The sequence below is a fragment of the Ranitomeya variabilis genome, chromosome 2 (genome assembly GCF_051348905.1).
Source record: "Ranitomeya variabilis isolate aRanVar5 chromosome 2, aRanVar5.hap1, whole genome shotgun sequence".
Taxonomy (NCBI): domain Eukaryota; kingdom Metazoa; phylum Chordata; class Amphibia; order Anura; family Dendrobatidae; genus Ranitomeya; species Ranitomeya variabilis.
The window spans coordinates 456627029-456645310 of NC_135233.1; the positions used below are offsets into that span (position 1 = coordinate 456627029).

Here is an 18282-nt window from a genome sequence, read left to right on the forward strand (position 1 = left end):
CCCTGTGTAACCCCACCCACACCACTAATTGGCAGCTTTCTGACTATGCACAGGGTACACAGAAAGCTGCCAATCAGTGGTGTGGGTGGGGTTGGACTACATGGCAGCAGATTTACTAGTTCTCTAGATATAATCTGCAGCTATAAAACTGTAATTTTATTAAAATTATACTAAGCAGCCCAGTAAGTGAAACATTGCTGGAATCAGGGACTCTTCCCCTACATTTTTATGCTTTCAGATTACTTGGCAAATACCTGGTGAAAGATACCCTATTAGAAATACTTTCCCTTCGTACCATAAGAATAAAACAGTTGACAAAGATAAGAGCTACAGTATACATGCTGAGTTGTGTGCCTTGAACACACGTCTGCGATGCAGTAAAGTCTACATGCCATTTTTTTTACTATGAGAATTTATTCCGAAATTAAAGGGGACCTGTCACTTATCACACATTTGTAATTTTTGTATCTGCTGTAAATGCCACTGTTTTCCTGAATTTGGGGCTGTTTTTCTTTTGCTTCTGCTCCTCTCCGATCCTGAGATATGACCACTTAATTCCTGTATGTAAATCTAGTATTTTAAGATAAAAAGGGTGTGGTCATCAAAAATACACCCACAGAGAATTGAGAACCACACCCACTTTGCTAAAAAAAAGATTCAGGTAAGAAGAGGCCATATCTCAGGAACGGAGAGGCGCAGGAACAAAAGAAAAACAACGTCGGACTCTAGAGAACAGCGGCATTTACACCAGATTAAAACAAAAAAATTATATATATTTTTTTCATGTCAAGTGACAGGTCCCCTTTATACTACAGTTTGTATCTGGTGCTCTGTTCACAGTGGTGTCTTGGACCTATGATGAAGAGGACATTAGACATTAGTGACCACTTGCACCAGTGACCCCATTTGGTCACATCTCCTCCAGTCCCTTTCCCCGGCTGTCACCTCTCACCTAACAAAAATATTCAACCTTTCTCTCACTTCCGGTATTTTTCCCTCCTCATTTAAGCATGCCATCATACATCCATTACTTAAAAAACCACCCCTAGACCAAAACTGTGCCGCTAATTATAGACCTGTCTCTAATCTTCCCTTCATCTCTAAACTCCTCGAACGCCTGGTCCACTCCCGTCTTACCCGCTATCTCTCAGATAACTCTCTTCCCGACCCTCTTCAATCTGGCTTCCGCTCTTTACACTCTACTGAAACTGCCCTCACTAAAGTCTCTAATGACCTACTAACAGCTAAATCTAATGGTCACTACTCCATGCTAATTCTCTTGGATCTCTCCGCAGCATTCGACACTGTGGATCATCAGCTCCTCCTCACTATGCTCTGCTCCATTGGCCTCAAGGACACCGTTCTCTCCTGGTTCTCCTCCTATCTCTCTGGCCGCTCCTTCACTGTATCTTTTGCTGGTTCCTCCTCCTCTCACTTTCCCCTTACTGTTGGGGTTCCTCAAGGATCAGTCCTAGGCCCCCTCCTCTTCTCCTTGTATACTGCCCCTATTGGACAAACAATCAGTAGATTTGGGTTCCAGTACCATCTCTATGCTGATGACACCGAATTATACACCTCTTCTCCTGTTATCACGCCGACCATTTTAGAAAACACCAGTGATTGTCTTACCGCTGTCTCTAACATCATGTCCTCCCTATATCTGAAACTGAACCTGTCAAAAACTGAACTCCTCGTGTTCTCTCCCTCTACTAACCTACCTTTGCCTGACATTGCCATCTCCGTGTGTGGTTCCACCATTACTCCAAAGCAACATGCCCGCTGCCTTGGGGTCATCCTTGATTCCGAGCTTTCATTCACCCCCCACATCCGATCACTGGCTCGCTCTTCTTATCTGCATCTCAAAAACATTTCTAGAATTTGCCCTTTTCTTACTTTCGACTCTGCAAAAACTCTTACTGTTTCACTTATTCATTCTCGTCTGGACTATTGTAACTCTCTACTAATCGGCCTCCCTCTTACCAAACTCTCCCCGCTCCAATCTTTCCTGAATGCTGCTGCTAGGATCATATTCCTCACCAACCATTACACCGATGCCTCTACCTTGTGCCAGTCATTACACTGGCTACCCATCCATTCCAGAATCCAGTACAAAACTATTACCCTCATCCACAAAGCACTCCATGGCTCAGCAACACCATACATCTCCTCTCTGGTCTCAGTCTACCACCCTACCCGTGCCCTCCGCTCCGCTAATGACCTCAGGTTAGCATCCTCAATAATCAGAACCTCCCACTCCCGTCTCCAAGACTTTACACGTGCTGCGCCGATTCTTTGGAATGCAATACCTAGGTTAATACGATTAATCCCCAATCCCCACAGTTTTAAGCATGCCCTAAAAACTCATTTGTTCAGATTGGCCTACCGCCTCAACGCATTAACCTAACTATCCCTGTGTGGCCTATTTAAAAAAAAAAAAAACATAATCAGGTTTTTCGCATCATGTTCTCATGCACTTTATGCAGTCAATAGCACTCTGTGTCTGTACTGCTACATACTTAGGCAGTTAACTGGTTCATGCAGATTTACATGAACACCCGAGCCTTACATTATGGCTGGTCCAAATAACTAAAGCAATTGTTACCATCCACCTCTCGTGTCTCCCCTTTTCCTCATAGTTTGTAAGCTTGCGAGCAGGGCCCTCATTCCTCCTGGTATCTATTTTGAACTGTGATTTCTGTTATGCTGTAATGTCTATTGTCTGTACAAGTCCCCTCTATAAGTTGTAAAGCGCTGCGGAATATGTTGGCGCTATATAAATAAAATTATTATTATTAATTATTATTATTAGTTATGATCAGGTAGAATTCATCATGATCTGTGATGATCCATCATGATCTAACCAAAACCATTTTCCCTATTAACATAATTAAGTTTTTGAGGTTTCTGTCCAATATCTGTTTTTTAATGGATAAAACAACGACATATAAAGGGGAGCAAATCAGCCAATGACCATCCGCTTCCTACATGTTCTCAGGCACGAATAATAACTCATCTGTTCCGGCTGACAAGCGCTATCTGCTAAGACATCAGCACTTTTCTGCTGTCAGATGCTGATCTGAGAGCAGCACGTGGGGCTGACAACACAAGAACTAACAATCTTGAAAATACAAGCAATTCGAAACTCGCTTCCAGTTCGGATCTTCCATATTTTGTATGAAACTTTCCCAAAAATCCTGTTACAGTTTCTTATTATCATTATCTTGTGAATTTTAAGTTGTAAAATATCATTTAAAAATAAAATCTTAAGGCCGTGTGCACACGTTCCGGATTTTTTGCGTTTTTTTCTCATTTTTTCGCTATAAAAACGCGATAAAAATGCTTAAAATACGCATGCATATGCATCCCATCATTTAGAATGCATTCCGCATATTTTGTGCATATGTTTTCCGCGAAAAAAAACGCAGCATGTTCATTAATTTTGCTGATTTCTTTGTGGATTTTCCACTACATTATTGCATCCCAGAACCTCCGGAAAAAAACGCGAAAAATCTGCAAAAAAAAGTGCACAAAAACGCGAGAAATACTTGAAAAAAACGCAAAAAATACGCATGCGGATTTCTTGCAGAAAATGTCCGGATTTGTTCAGGAAATTTCTGCAAGAAATCTTGACGTGTGTACATAGCCTAAAACTAAAAACTTTGGAAAAGTTTGAAGTTTACTTAAAAATAAAAATATTGCACTTCCTTGCAATTGAGTAAACATGAACCAAAGGGTGAATGACCGTCACAAGTGTTCTCCTGGCTTCAAAGCAAAAGATTTTGTAGATTTTGTCTTATCAATGTGTTCTTAGTTAACACAGGGAAGACGCTGCCGCTATGTAACAGCTATGACAAGGCTCCAGTACGTACCGTGGGGTGGGCTCCTCTGTGGTCTGCTCAGGGTTTAGGAGAAGTTGTGCTGACTGCTGACTTTATACACGTGGAGTCAAACAACGAGTTCTACTACATGTGAGATAAGTATTTGTACTTTGTGCCCCAGGGAAGCAAACACATTTCATCATGAATCCAGTGGGCTTGTCTTACCGGAGGAGCGGCACGAGAAAGTGATTGCCCTATATCCTTTTCTGATAACTCACTCTGTGATAAAAAAAAATATACTGTACACCCAGGGATGTAACTTGGAACTCATGGATCCCAATGCAAAAGCTCTAAAGGGGCCCCCAAATATTGAAATATTTAATAGTGGTGATCTTTTCATATAGGCCAAAAGGGACTTTCTGGGTCCCATAAGGCTCCATGGCCTGGGGGCGATTGGAATTATTCCAGTTACGCCATACCCATTTATACCCAGTATTAAGATATATCCAAAATCGCCAAAAGTACTAAAATATGCAAACAGAAACAAAAAAAGGAACCAAAACATAGACTTTTGTAGGGTGTGATTGATGAGGGTCTGAACACGACGACACAGAGCTTCGAAATCTCCTCATTAGTTAATTTCTGGACTCCTGAGAAAAATTATCACATTTTTCACCACCACATGTCCCATCCTTAATATAGGCCATGCCCCCAAAATTCCCACCCCCAACTTCTCCCTATCATAGTGCCCTTGAATCCTCACTGACTTATGTTATTATTATTATTACTAGCTATTGAACCCATTCTACGCCCGGGTGGCGAGCATTTATATTGGTATATGGTCTCCATCCTGGTATGTGCTGCTCCCATCTTGCTCTCCCATCCTGTCATGTGCTGCTCCATCCTGCGCCCCCATCCTGTCATGTGCTGCTCCATCCTGTGCCCCCATCCTATCATGTGCTGCTCCATCCTGCGTCCCCATCCTGTCATGTGCTCCCATCCTGCGCCCCCATCCTGTCATGTGCTGCTCCATCCTACACCCCCATCCTTTCATGTGTGTGCCCCCATTCTGTCATGTGCTGCTCCATCCTCTGCCCTCATTCTGTCATGTGCTGCTCCCATCCTGTCATGTGCTCCCATCCTGCGCCCCATCCTGTCATGTGCTCCCATCCTACACCCCCATCCTGTCATGTGTGCTGCTCCCATCGTGCGCAATCATTCTGTCATGTGCTGCTCCCATCCCGCGCCTCCATTCTGTCATGTGCTGCTCCCTTCCCGTGCCCCCATTCTATCATGTGCTGCTCCCATCCTGCGCCCCCATTCTGTTGTAATGTGCTGCACCCATTATGCCTGTTCCTGTTTCCATTCTGCCATATGTTGCTCCCATCTTTCTCTCTCCGGCTCTACTGCCCGAGTGCGGCTGTGCTGAGTGCGGGCGGCTGTGCTGAGTGCGGGCGGCTGTGCGTGGCTGTGCTGAGTGCGGGCGGCTGTGCGTGGCGGTGCTGAGTGCGGGCGGCTGTGCTGAGTGCGGGCAGCTGTGTGGGCGGCTGTGCTGAGTGCGGGCGGCTGTGCTGAGTGCGGGCGGCTGTGCGTGGCGGTGCTGAGTGCGGGTGGCTGTGCGTGGCGGTGCTGAGTGCGGGCGGCTGTGCATGGCGGTGCTGAGTGCGGGCGGCTGTGCGTGGCTGTGCTGGGCGCCGAGTGCTCGGGGCCTGAGCAGGCGGGGACACCGGCCCGCTGTGGGGGTCAGGTGCCGGAGTCGCCGCTAGCTCAGGCCCCCGGCACTTGCTATATTTACCTGTCCCCTCTTCCATCGATGCGCTCTGCTCCATCCTCCACATCCTCTGGCTGTGACTGTTCAGTCAGAGGGCGGAGTGCATTAAGCAGAGGATGTGGAGGATGGAGCAGAGCGCATCGATGGAAGGGGGGACAGGTAAATATAGCATACTCACCCTCCTGGCTCGTCCCTGCTTCTCCGTTGGAGATCGCGGTGTGCGTTCAGTGCTTACGCATACCGCGATCTCCTGGGAGCGTCACTCTGTGGGGTCCAGACTGCGCCGGCGCTTGCGCAGTCTATAAAGGCTTCGGACAGAGTGACGCTCCCAGCGGTATATTATAGATTATTATTATTGTTTATTGTTATAGCGCCATTTATTCCATGGCGCTTTACATGTTACTTTATTATAACAAATTGCAGCTGAGAAAATGCTTACGTAGGTCATGATGAGCTATCAGCTTTGATAATAAGTAGGGGCTGGTTCACATGTGCAATTTTCTTGTACCAGTGCTAACTATGGTCTTCATGGATAGCAATCATATGTATGATATTCTATGGGGCTGTGAACATGTCTGATTTTTTTTCCTCGGGCCTAGAGGTCTGGGAAAAATATCGGAGAGATGTCCGATTGTTATCTGAGGGGTGGATCAAAATCGGCAAAGCAAATCTATGGGTTGAAGACAAAAACGGACAGCACTCGTATGTCATAATGGAGAAGGTGGAAAAAAAAATTTCTCTTCACATATGGGAATAAATGATGCCTCGCTGATCAAATTCTGATCAGAAGTTTTTCTCATTGTACTCTAAAGTTCACATACCCTGGCAGAATTTTTGCTTTCTTGGCCTTTTTTCAGAGAATAGTAATGATAACACCAAAACTTTTTCTCCACACATGGTTAGTGGTTGGGTGAAGCCATTTATTGTCAAACTACTGTGTTTTCTCTTTTTAAATCATAATGAGAACCCAAAACATAGAGAACTCAGGAGCTCGTCCGAGAGAGACCTCCTGTGTATGGGAGAGTCGGATGAGATGACTTTGGCCGAATGGCCAGCCGAAGCATCAGCCATCTAATGTGTATGGCCGGCCTTACTGCATTTGTCTTCCTATGGCCTAAAATGTCTTCGAATAGAGAAAAACACCATAAGTTCCGTATCTAGTTTCTCCAAATTACTAGAAAAGATAAAGCTTAAATTGGTTTAGTTTTTATGACCCCATAATAGTGACCTCAATGTCCCTATGCAAATAACATCCTTTCTTGTAAACTGGTTATGCAACTTTATATACGTACGTCCTCAAACCATCAACACAAGACCTGCCGGCTCTACGAGAAGGACTACCGGGAACACAGGTCACGGGGGCAGCTGTCTATATGCGACTCTGCTCTTGAAATTTTTTTTACAACGTGCCATTTTGATTATAACAAGTGTTTTTCTCTCAAGTTTTACCTTTACTCCAACAAAGAACACAGATAACAGAAAAACAGAACAATATTATTCGGAGCAGTGACACAAATGCAGTTGCTGTAAAGAAGAGGTACACCGATGACAATGATTTCTTGCCTGTGAAGATTTATTGCACAGATAACTCACCTTCTTCCAGAATATTTCCAAGAGTCCTTGTCCTTGAAGGAGCGACACCAGAACAGAATGTGAAAATAGGTGTGAATTTACTCAGACATTTCTTCTTTCCTATGGTCTGAGCTGATGCACGTCAGGATGTGGTTATTTCCTCCGCCTGTTGTGAGTGAGAACGGGTGCCAATATTAAAGAGAATAGACCCAACAAGAGTAAGGCCTGACAGCAGCCGAAAATCGTAGTTGCTACCAAGTATTTTGAAAAATTTTAAATCTGCATCAACCACTGTTCACCCCACAGCTGAGGTTTGGCCTCTCCACCTGGCCTTACCCAAAGAGTCCAACCTCATCCATCTACCCCTATGTGTTTTTAAAGGATCCTGATGAGAAATGAGCCATTACATTGGTTTATTGAGTTAGGCAAAAATTGTGTTAATGCTCCAAATTGAGAAAAAAATAATTACGTCTGTAAAGTCACACTTTCTTGTGGTCTTTAACAGCGGGTGAAATAAGTGTTTAACACATCAGCAATTTTCTAAGTAAATATATTTCTAAAGGTGCTCTTGAAATAAAATTCTCACCAGATGTCGGTAACAACCCATCCAATCCACACAGGCAAAGAAATCAAACCATAGATGTCAATAAATTAAGTTTTGTGTAATAATGAGAAAAAGTATTGAACACTCTTATTGACACGTATTTAATACTTTGTTCAAAAGTCTTTGTTGGTGATGACAGCTTCAAAACGCCTCCTATATGGAGAAACTAGTCCCGGGCATTGCACTTATATCAAATTAATGAAGTCGGGTAACTCCACGATGCAGATCGGCAAATCCTGTAGGGACTTGATCCCTTACTGCCCATAACACAGTGGTCTTGATGAGACTAGAACTTCTGGAGAAGAAAAACCTTGCTTTTCAAAGCAATAGACAATTGTACATTTAAGCTGGCAAGGCACATCAGATGGCTGTCGGACGAACAATGCTTTGGCTGATCGCTTGGCCGACAGCCACGTCAGCCAACTATACCTATACAGAGGAGCAGTCATTTGGCTAAGTGCTCCTGTGTTCTCTATGTGAAAGCGCTTGGCTGACACATGGACTGGCAGCTTATCTCTGGAAGAGCAATGAGATCAGCATTACGAAATCGGACATCTCCCCCAATCATCAGTTGGCTGGCGCTGCCAAACACATTGGACTGTCAAGTGAACCCATCAATATGGATCTCATTCGACCCTTTTCGGTGTTATGCTTCATCTTCTTTAGTTCTGTGGCAAACTGCTTGACTAGAGATTCCTGTGCCCAGAAACACCACGTACAAGGCAAAGAACACTGAGACCTTCGGTCTGATAGCCTATAGCATCAGCCATTTCTAAATTCAATCCCGGCTAAACTACAAGACTTCCTTCAGCACTGGCTCTGTTGGGATTACATTTTTGGCCTCTTGAAGGCAAAAGTATCTTAGATCTCAACAAAGTGCCATCATTTCTTAAGGTCCCCATACACAATAGAAAACTGCTGGCCAAACAATCCTTCTGTCCACAGCTATATTCCCTGACTACCCCATGTACAGAAATGCTCCCAGATTAGGATTACATGGCCTATAAGTCTCCTTACACTGTCATTTTAGGCATTTCATTTTCCACAAGGAGAGACATTACCCCTTAAACCTCAGTTCAGATTAGCACTTTTTTGTCCTGTTTTTGGTAGTGACTGGCCAAAATGGTGTTGAGTTCAGAAGCCATACTGATAGGGAATTTAGATTGTGAGCCCCATTGGGGACAGTGATGATAATGTCTGTAAAGTGCTGCATAATATGTTAGCGCTATATAAAAATAAAGATTATTATTATTATAAGAAGCCACTCTAAAAGCTCTCATACACTTTAGAAAAAAGTTGGCAAATTCTTCGATATTGGTGGGATCGGCCAACAGTTTAATTTGTATGAGGCCTTCCAACTTTTCCCTGAAAGATGATGTTGAGAGAAATAATGGTAGGCAGTTTTAATTTTCATGCCCTCCTTCTTTTTTTGTATAAGAGATAACCAGCTCTCCCCAATGAAAACCCATGGATGCTTGGCTGATCCAAAAGGACATGTTTGTGGGAGTTTGGAGATTTTATTGACTGTCGAAAGAGCAATGGTTACCAGCTATCCTATGTGTTTAGACCCTTCTGGCAGCAAATTTTTCTTTTTCTGGTTATCTGAATTGACATCACTCTACAATAAGTTCCTCACCAAAAAAGCAAGGTCTCTTCTAGATAACCAAGTGCCCTGGGAGGTAACTACCCTAGAAGTCAATGGCTGACCTTTTACCAAGCCTTGACGAATGACTTTGACTGTTTAGCCAAATCAGAATCTTCTCCAGAAGGAAAAGACACCGAATGCTGTCTGGATTAAAGGTCTCCATATTTAAGCTTGGCGGTCTCCACAGTACCACCCTGGAAGAAAGGTCATCTACAGGACACCTTTAGTACAACTAATCCATGATGGGAATATTGTTGTGCAGTTACCTGAAAAACTCTTTTTTTTAAATAGGAACATTTTATCAGCGCTTTTTCTGGCATTCTCTGCTCAAAAAATGCTGCAAAAAACGCTGATAAAATGCTCAAACGAATGGTCCTATTAATTTCTATGTAAAAACAACTTGACCATATGCTTAAGCTTTTGATCGTCTATAAAACGCTTCAATCCTTTAAAACCGCCAATCGTTTAAAAGAGAAGTCGTCCATCCTTCAGGTGATAGATGTGAATGAAAAAAGCTAAAAAAAAAATTCCTAGCATTTACTTACTTCATTGCTTTATGGATTTTTTAAAACATCCAGAAAATGCTGGTAAAAAGACGACCCAAAAATGCAGAAAAAATGAGCATTAAAAAAAACAACCCCCCCCCCCAAAAAAAAGCAAAAAGAAAACACCAGAAAAAAACATCAGTTTGAAAAGTAAATGGAAAAAAAGATGCATGATGTTTGTTGCATGAGTATTAAAATTGCTCAAAGGACACTATAGCCTATAAATCAATATGGTTTGGTTGAAAATATCTTATTGGAAAATTAGTGGATGACCTCTACTACTCAACCTCAAGGTCAATGTGGAATGTGAACCCCCTATGTGGTCTAAGAACCCTTTATTATCATGATGATCAGGCGCATGTGAACACGGACTTACTTACTATGCAGAGCTAATATTACCCATATTACAGGGGAGCTGGATGAGAAGGGCTTTATATAACAAAGGAATATATTATATTACCTCCATACTAATATCATTTACTGAGAAATAACAATACCGACCCCATAATAGATAATTTATTATTACTTTGCTCACATACAAATTTTATCTTGTAACCTTCTTTGCCACATTGTAATTTTAACCTTTCAGTGTTTGCGTTACTTATTCTCACACAATGACTAAATAATTATGTATTATTAGGACTTTTACAGTTTTTTATGCGAATACTGTAAAGACTTTTCAAAAAGTATAAAAGGTATTTTATTCTGTGTGTATCCAACCTTGTATTCACAGCAATTTTGAAAACTACTAAATGATTGCTGGTTGGGAAAAAAAAAATAATTTCAAGCATCTCTATCATATCAATAGTTGCAAATGTATGCATTTTTATAGTGCGGTGTGTAATGCATTGTGCATTTACTGGGAAGGCGAACGTTTCCTATTATTTTTAAGTTATCTGGTGTATTAGAACTGACAATAATTCATAGCATTACTCAGAAACATAATAATTATTAAAGTGAACCGGTCATTGGGTTTGACCGATGTGAGTTACGGCCACCACCTTTCAGGACTGATATATGGCATTATATAATGTTGTATATGTGTCCCCAACCCGGCCTGAAAAATAAGAAAAACACCTTCACTTATACTCCCCTGAAGGGCGGTCTGGTCCTAGGGGTGTCATTGGTCTTGGTCCGGCGCCTCCCTTCTTTCGATTCCGCCCTCCTTCATGCTTTGTGTAGATGACGCTTCCCTACGTCATTCACACAAGTTCCCAGGCATCTCAGTCCTGTGCAGACGTACTTATCTGCCCTGATGAGGGCAGAGAAAACTACTGCAGTGTGCAGGCGCTGGGAAAGGTGAAAAACGCTGGCGCATGCGCACTGCAGTACTTTACTCTGCCATAGTCAGGGAAGAGAAGTATGACTGCGTAAGAGCGTGATGCTGGGGACTCTTTATGGATGACGTCACCCACACAAGCTCCTGCGCAGGCGCACTTCACTACTTTGACAAGAGAAGAGCAAAGCACTGCAGTACGCAGGCGCTGGGAAAGGTGAAAGAGCCCCTGCGCATGTGCACTGTAGTACTTTGCTCCGCACTCGTCAGGGCAGGGAACTATGTGTGCGCAGGAGCGCGATGCCAGGGAACCTGTGTGGATGACGTAAGGATGCATCATCCATGCGAAGCAAGAAGGAGGACGACATCGCAAGAAAAAGGGAGGTGCCAGACCAAGACCCGCGACACCCATTGGAATGGACCGCCCCGCAGATGTGCATAATAAATGCTTTTTTTCTTCTCTTTCAGGTTGAGGTAGGGGCAAATATACAGCCTTATAGAATGCTGTACATCTGACCTGAAAGGTAGTGGCCTTGGTGGTAGGACAAACCTGGTTACCGGTTCCCTTTAAATAGTCATTTAGCCTTATTTATACAAAAAGATGTTTGGCTCAACAAGGTCCACACACTGTAGTCAAACAATCAGAGTATGGGAATTCTCCTGCCTGGGTACATTGGTGGAGAGCAGAGAAGCTCAGACAGGGAAAGACCTGTACTCTGTTTAAATATATTGCACTGATCTTGCTGAGCAGCATCTGAAAGGAGCTTCTAAAGGAGCAAATTTCACATTATTACGATACTTAGGTCTTTGCATTCCTACGAACTGCCTATTATTTGGTGTTTTCACCAGCAGTTATGAAATATTATGTAATATTATGCCACTTGACTATCAAATAGATATCATCCAGATTATCAGAGAGGAGACAATATTACTATGTTTGTGTCAGCTTTTTGTTTGGCAGTAGTGATGAGCGAGTGTACTCGTTGCTCGGATTTTCCAGAGCACGCTCGAGTGGTCTCTGAGTATTTGTTAGTGTTAGGATATTTAGTTTTCATCGCCTCAGCTGAATGATTTACAGCTACTAGCCAGGCTGAGTACATGTGGGGGTAGCCTGGTTGCTAGGGAATCCCCACATGTAATCAAGCTGGCTAGTAGCTGTAAATCATTCAGCTGCCGCGATGAAAACTAAATCTCCGAGCAGTCATAAATACTCGGAGGACACCCGAGCGTGCTCGGGAAAACCCGAGCAACGAGTATACTCGCTCATCACTATTTGGCAGCGCCACTTAGCACTAATAAAGATAAAAGAGTAACTAAACGATAGATATCGCAAGGATCACCGATATAAATAAAACAAGATAAATGTATTAAGGTACAAATATACAAAAAAGACAAAATCACATTTAAAAACGATTAAAAAGCCAAAAGGCTAGGATATATAACAGCTGGAGGACCATGTAAGGACCAACCAGTCTCCTCCACTGTGTGCAGCAGGGGTATGCTATAGATAATGCACACTAGGAAAATAACTGTTCAAGTAGTGTTGCAAACAATGTAATGCAGAATCACAATCTATAAGTATGAACAGGTGCAAATAGTCCTAAACAGTTGGAAACCCAGAAAAGTATTTAAAGGGAAAGAAAAACAAATCTATAGTATCTAGTGATGAGCGAGTATACTCGTTGCTGGGGTTTTCCAGAGCATGCTCGGGTGACCTCTGAGTATTTGTTAGTGTTCGGAGATTTAGTTTTCATCACGGCAGCTGAATGATTTACAGCTACTAGCCAGGCTGAGTATATGTGGGGGTTGCCTGGTTGCTAGGGAATCCCCACATGTAATCAAGCTGGCTAATAGCTGTAAATCATGCTGCTGAGGCGATGAAAATTTAATCTCCGAGCACTAAAAAATACTCGGAGACCACCCGAGCGTGCTTGGGAAAACCCGAGCAACGAGTACACTCGCTCATCACTATTAGTATCCCAAAATATGAGAAGCAGCAGATACTATAAGAAGAAAAAGTCCCAGGAGAGCAAGGCTATATAAGACCTGTTGGAAAGTATGTCGAGTAAAGACCACCGAGTCACATCATGATGCGTGGAGAAAAGAGCCCCACATGTATCGCCACAAAGCGTGGCTTCCTATTTCCCCTGAGGGCGGTAGTTGTAGGTGAGGTACTCATCTCTTGCGCTCTGGCTGCGTGTGTGGACTTGTGCAATGAGGGCGCTACATGTTATGGATCCCAATGGCTAGGGGATAGCACTGGACAAGCAAAAATAACTAAAATAACGGACGAGCTCTAGGGTGATGGAACCTGGGCTGACCGCTGCCCTACTCCTGACAAACACAACTAGAAATAGCCAGGGAGCGTGCCTACGTTGATTCTAGACGCCTCGCGCCAGCCTAAGAGCTAACTAGCACTGCAGAGAAAATAAAGACCTAACTTGCCTCCAGATAAATAAACCCCAAAGGTATAGTTGCCCCCCACATGTATTGACGGTGAAAATGAGAGGAAGGCACGCACATAGATATGAAAATAGAGTTAGTAAAACGAGGCCCGCTATAACTAGAAAGCAGAAGGATACAAAAAGGGTCTGAGCGGTCAGCAAAAAACCCTAATCAAAAACCATCCTGAGATTACAAGCACCCATGTGCCAACTCATGGCACATGGGGAGCACCTCAGCCCACTAGAGCTTCCAACTAGCATAGAGTAATATTTAGCAAGCTGGACAAAAAACAAAACAACTGAAAAGCATAACTTAGCTTATCCTGAGAGATCTGGAAGCAGGTAGTCAGAACCAAACTGAGAACATCTGAGAACATTGATAGCCGGCAAGGGAATGACAGGGAAGCCAGATTAAATAGGAAACACCCAGCCTCTGATGGGCAGGTGGAAACCAGAAACCGCAACCCACCAAAGTCACCCAGTACCAGTTGTAACCACCAGAGGGAGCCCAAAAACAGAATCCACAACAGTACCCCCCCCCTTGAGGAGGGGTCACCAAACCCTCACGAGAACCCCCAGGGCGATCAGGATGAGCTCTATGGAAGGCGCGGACCAAATCAGTCGCATGAACATCAGAGGCGACCACCCAGGAATTATCCTCCTGACCATAACCCTTCCACTTAACCAAATACTGGAGTTTACGTCTGGAAACACGAGAATCCAAGATCTTCTCAACAACATACTCCAATTCTCCCTCCACCAGCACCGGAGCAGGAGGCTCAACCGAAGGAACAACGGGCACCTCATACCTCCGCAATAACGACCGATGGAACACGTTATGAATAGCAAACGATGCTGGGAGATCCAAATGAAAAGATACAGGGTTAAGAATCTCCAAGATCTTATAAGGACCGATGAACCGAGGCTTGAACTTGGGAGAAGAGACCTTCATAGGGACAAAACGAGAAGACAACCACACCAAGTCCCCAACACGAAGTCGGGGACCCACGCGGCGACGGCGATTAGCAATCTGCTGAGCCTTCTCCAGAGACAACTTCAAATTGTCCACCACCTGATTCCAAATCTGATGTAGCCTGTCCACCACCACATCCACTCCAGGACAATCCGAAGGCTCCACCTGACCAGAGGAAAAACGAGGATGAAACCCCGAATTACAAAAGAAAGGAGAAACCAAAGTAGCAGAACTAGCCCGATTATTAAGGGCAAATTCGGCCAGTGGCAAAAAGGCAACCCAGTCATCTTGATCAGCAGAAACAAAACACCTTAAATAAGTTCCCAAGGTCTGATTAGTTCGCTCCGTCTGGCCATTCGTCTGAGGATGGAATGCAGACGAGAAAGACAAATTAATGCCCATCTTAGCACAAAACGTCCGCCAAAATCTAGACACAAACTGGGATCCCCTGTCAGAAACGATATTCTCCGGAATCCCATGCAAACGAACCACGTTCTGAAAAAATAAAGGGACCAACTCAGAGGAGGAAGGCAACTTAGGCAAGGGTACCAAATGAACCATCTTAGAAAAGCGGTCACACACAACCCAGATAACGGACATTTTCTGTGAGACAGGGAGATCTGAAATAAAATCCATGGAAATGTGCGTCCAAGGCCTCTTCAGGATAGGCAAGGATAACAACAACCCACTGGCCCGAGAACAGCAAGGCTTAGCCCGAGCACACACTTCACAAGACTGCACAAAGGTACGCACATCCCTTGACAAGGAAGGCCACCAAAAAGACCTGGCCACCAAGTCTCTAGTACCAAATATTCCCGGATGACCAGCCAACACAGAAGAATGGACCTCGGAGATGACTCTACTGGTCCAATCATCCGGAACAAACAGTCTTTCTGGTGGACAACGATCAGGTTTATCCGCCTGAAACTCCTGCAATGCACGTCGCAAGTCTGGGGAGACGGCGGACAATATTACCCCATCCCTAAGGATACCAGTAGGCCCAGAGTCTCCAGGAGAGTCAGGCACAAAACTCCTGGAAAGAGCATCTGCCTTCACATTCTTTGAACCTGGCAGGTATGAAACCACAAAATTGAAACGAGAAAAAAACAACGACCAACGAGCCTGTCTAGGATTCAGACGCCTGGCAGACTCAAGGTAAATCAGATTTTTGTGATCAGTCAAGACCACCACACGATGTCCAGCACCCTCAAGCCAATGACGCCACTCCTCAAATGCCCACTTCATGGCCAAAAGCTCCCGATTACCCACATCATAATTGCGCTCGGCGGGCGAGAATTTTCTAGAAAAGAACGCACATGGCTTCATCACCGAGCCATCGGAACTTCTCTGTGACAAAACCGCCCCCGCTCCAATCTTGGAAGCATCAACCTCAACCTGAAAAGGAAGTGAAACATCTGGTTGACATAACACAGGAGCAGAAGAAAACCGGCGCTTAAGTTCCTGAAAGGCCTCCACAGCCGTAGGAGACCAATTAGCAACATCAGCACCCTTTTTAGTCAAATCAGTCAAAGGTTTAACAACACTGGAAAAATTAGCAATGAACCGACGATAAAAATTAGCAAAACCCAAGAACCTCTGAAGACTCTTAACAGATGTAGGTTGTGTCCAGTCACAAATCGCCTGAACCTTGACGGGATCCATCTCAATAGTAGAAGGAGAAAAAATGTACCCCAAAAAAGAAATCTTCTGGACTCCGAAGAGACATTTCGAGCCCTTCACAAACAGAGAATTGGCCCGCAGGACTTGAAACACCTTCCTGACCTGTAGAACATGAGACTCCCAGTCATCAGAAAACACCAAAATATCATCCAAATACACAATCATAAACTTATCCAGATATTCACGGAAAATATTGTGCATAAAGGACTGAAAGACTGAAGGAGCATTAGAAAGTCCAAAAGGCATTACCAAATACTCAAAATGGCCCTCAGGTGTATTAAATGCGGTTTTCCACCCATCACCCTGCTTTATCCGCACAAGATTATACGCACCGCGAAGATCTATCTTAGTGAACCACCTAGCCCCCTTAATGCGAGCAAACAAATCAGTCAATAATGGCAATGGATACTGATATTTGACTGTAATCTTATTCAGAAGGCGATAATCTATACAAGGCCTCAGGGAACCATCTTTTTTAGCCACGAAAAAAAAACCTGCTCCCAGAGGGGACAAAGATGGACGAATATGTCCCTTTTCCAAGGACTCCTTAATATAATTCCGCATAGCAGTATGCTCTGGCACTGACAGATTAAATAAACGACCCTTAGGGAACTTACTGCCAGGAATTAATTCTATAGCACAGTCACAATCCCTATGAGGAGGGAGCGAATTGAGCTTAGGCTCCTCAAAAACATCCCGATAGTCAGACAAAAACGCAGGGACCTCAGAAGGAGTAGATGAAGCGATTGAAATCAGAGGTGCATCATCATGAACCCCCTGACATCCCCAGCTTAACACAGACATTGTTTTCCAATCCAGGACTGGATTATGAGTTTGTAACCATGGCAGACCAAGCACTAGTACATCATGTAAATTATACAGTACAAGGAAGCGAATCACCTCCTGATGAACGGGAGTCATGCGCATGGTCACTTGTGTCCAGTACTGCGGTTTATTCATAGCCAATGGTGTAGAGTCAATTCCCTTCAAAGGAATAGGAACTTCCAGAGGCTCCAGACTAAAACCGCAGCGTTTGGCAAGTGACCAATCCATAAGACTCAGGGCAGCGCCCGAATCCACATAGGCATCGACGGAAATGGATGACAGTGAACAAATCAGAGTTACAGACAAAATGAACTTAGACTGCAGAGTACTAATGGCAAAAGATTTATCAACCTTTTTTGTGCGTTTAGAGCATGCTGATATAACATGAGCTGAATCACCACAATAAAAACACAATCCATTTTTCCGCCTATAATTTTGCCGTTCACTTCTGGACTGAATTCTATCACATTGCATAGTCTCAGGTGCCTGTTCAGAAGACACTGCCAACTGGTGCACAGGTTTGCGCTCCCGCAAACGCCGATCAATCTGAATGGCCATAGTCATAGACTCATTCAGACCTGTAGGCGCAGGGAACCCCACCATAATATCCTTAATGGCCTCAGAAAGACCATCTCTGAAGTTTGCAGCCAGTGCGCACTCATTCCACTGAGTAAGTACCGACCATTTCCGAAATTTTTGACAATATACTTCCGCTTCATCATGCCCCTGAGAGAGGGCTAATAAAGCCTTTTCAGCCTGAATCTCCAGGTTAGGTTCCTCATAGAGCAATCCCAGTGCCAGAAAAAACGCATCCACACTGAGCAATGCAGGATCCCCTGGTGCCAATGCAAATGCCCAATTCTGAGGGTCGCCCCGCAGGAAAGATATTACAATCTTGACCTGCTGAGCAGGGTCTCCAGAGGAGCGAAATTTCAAAGAAAGAAACAATTTGCAATTGTTCCTGAAATTCAGGAAGGTAGATCTATCTCCAGAAAAAAACTCTGGAATAGGAATTCTAGGTTCAGACATAAGAGTGTGAACAACAAAATCCTGTATGTTTTGAACTTTTGCAGCGAGATTATTCAGGCTGGAAGCCAAACTCTGGACATCCATGTTAAACAGCTAAGGT

The 18282-nt window shown here is 43.9% G+C and overlaps 1 protein-coding gene across 3 annotated transcripts in view; it reads right to left on the minus strand.

The window, feature by feature from the left end:
* PC (pyruvate carboxylase) overlaps positions 1 to 18282 on the minus strand; it is a 473285-nt gene that overhangs the window by 415301 nt on the left and 39702 nt on the right. The window contains exon 1 of one of the 3 annotated variants that reach the window (XM_077287355.1): positions 7183 to 7327. The exons of 1 other annotated variant lie outside the window; for it this stretch is intronic. The gene's annotated coding sequence lies outside the window, so the exon portion shown is untranslated. Of the gene's footprint in view, positions 1 to 3869; positions 3991 to 7182; positions 7328 to 18282 lie in introns of those variants that run through there. One more of the 3 variants, XM_077287354.1, reaches the window with a different exon arrangement.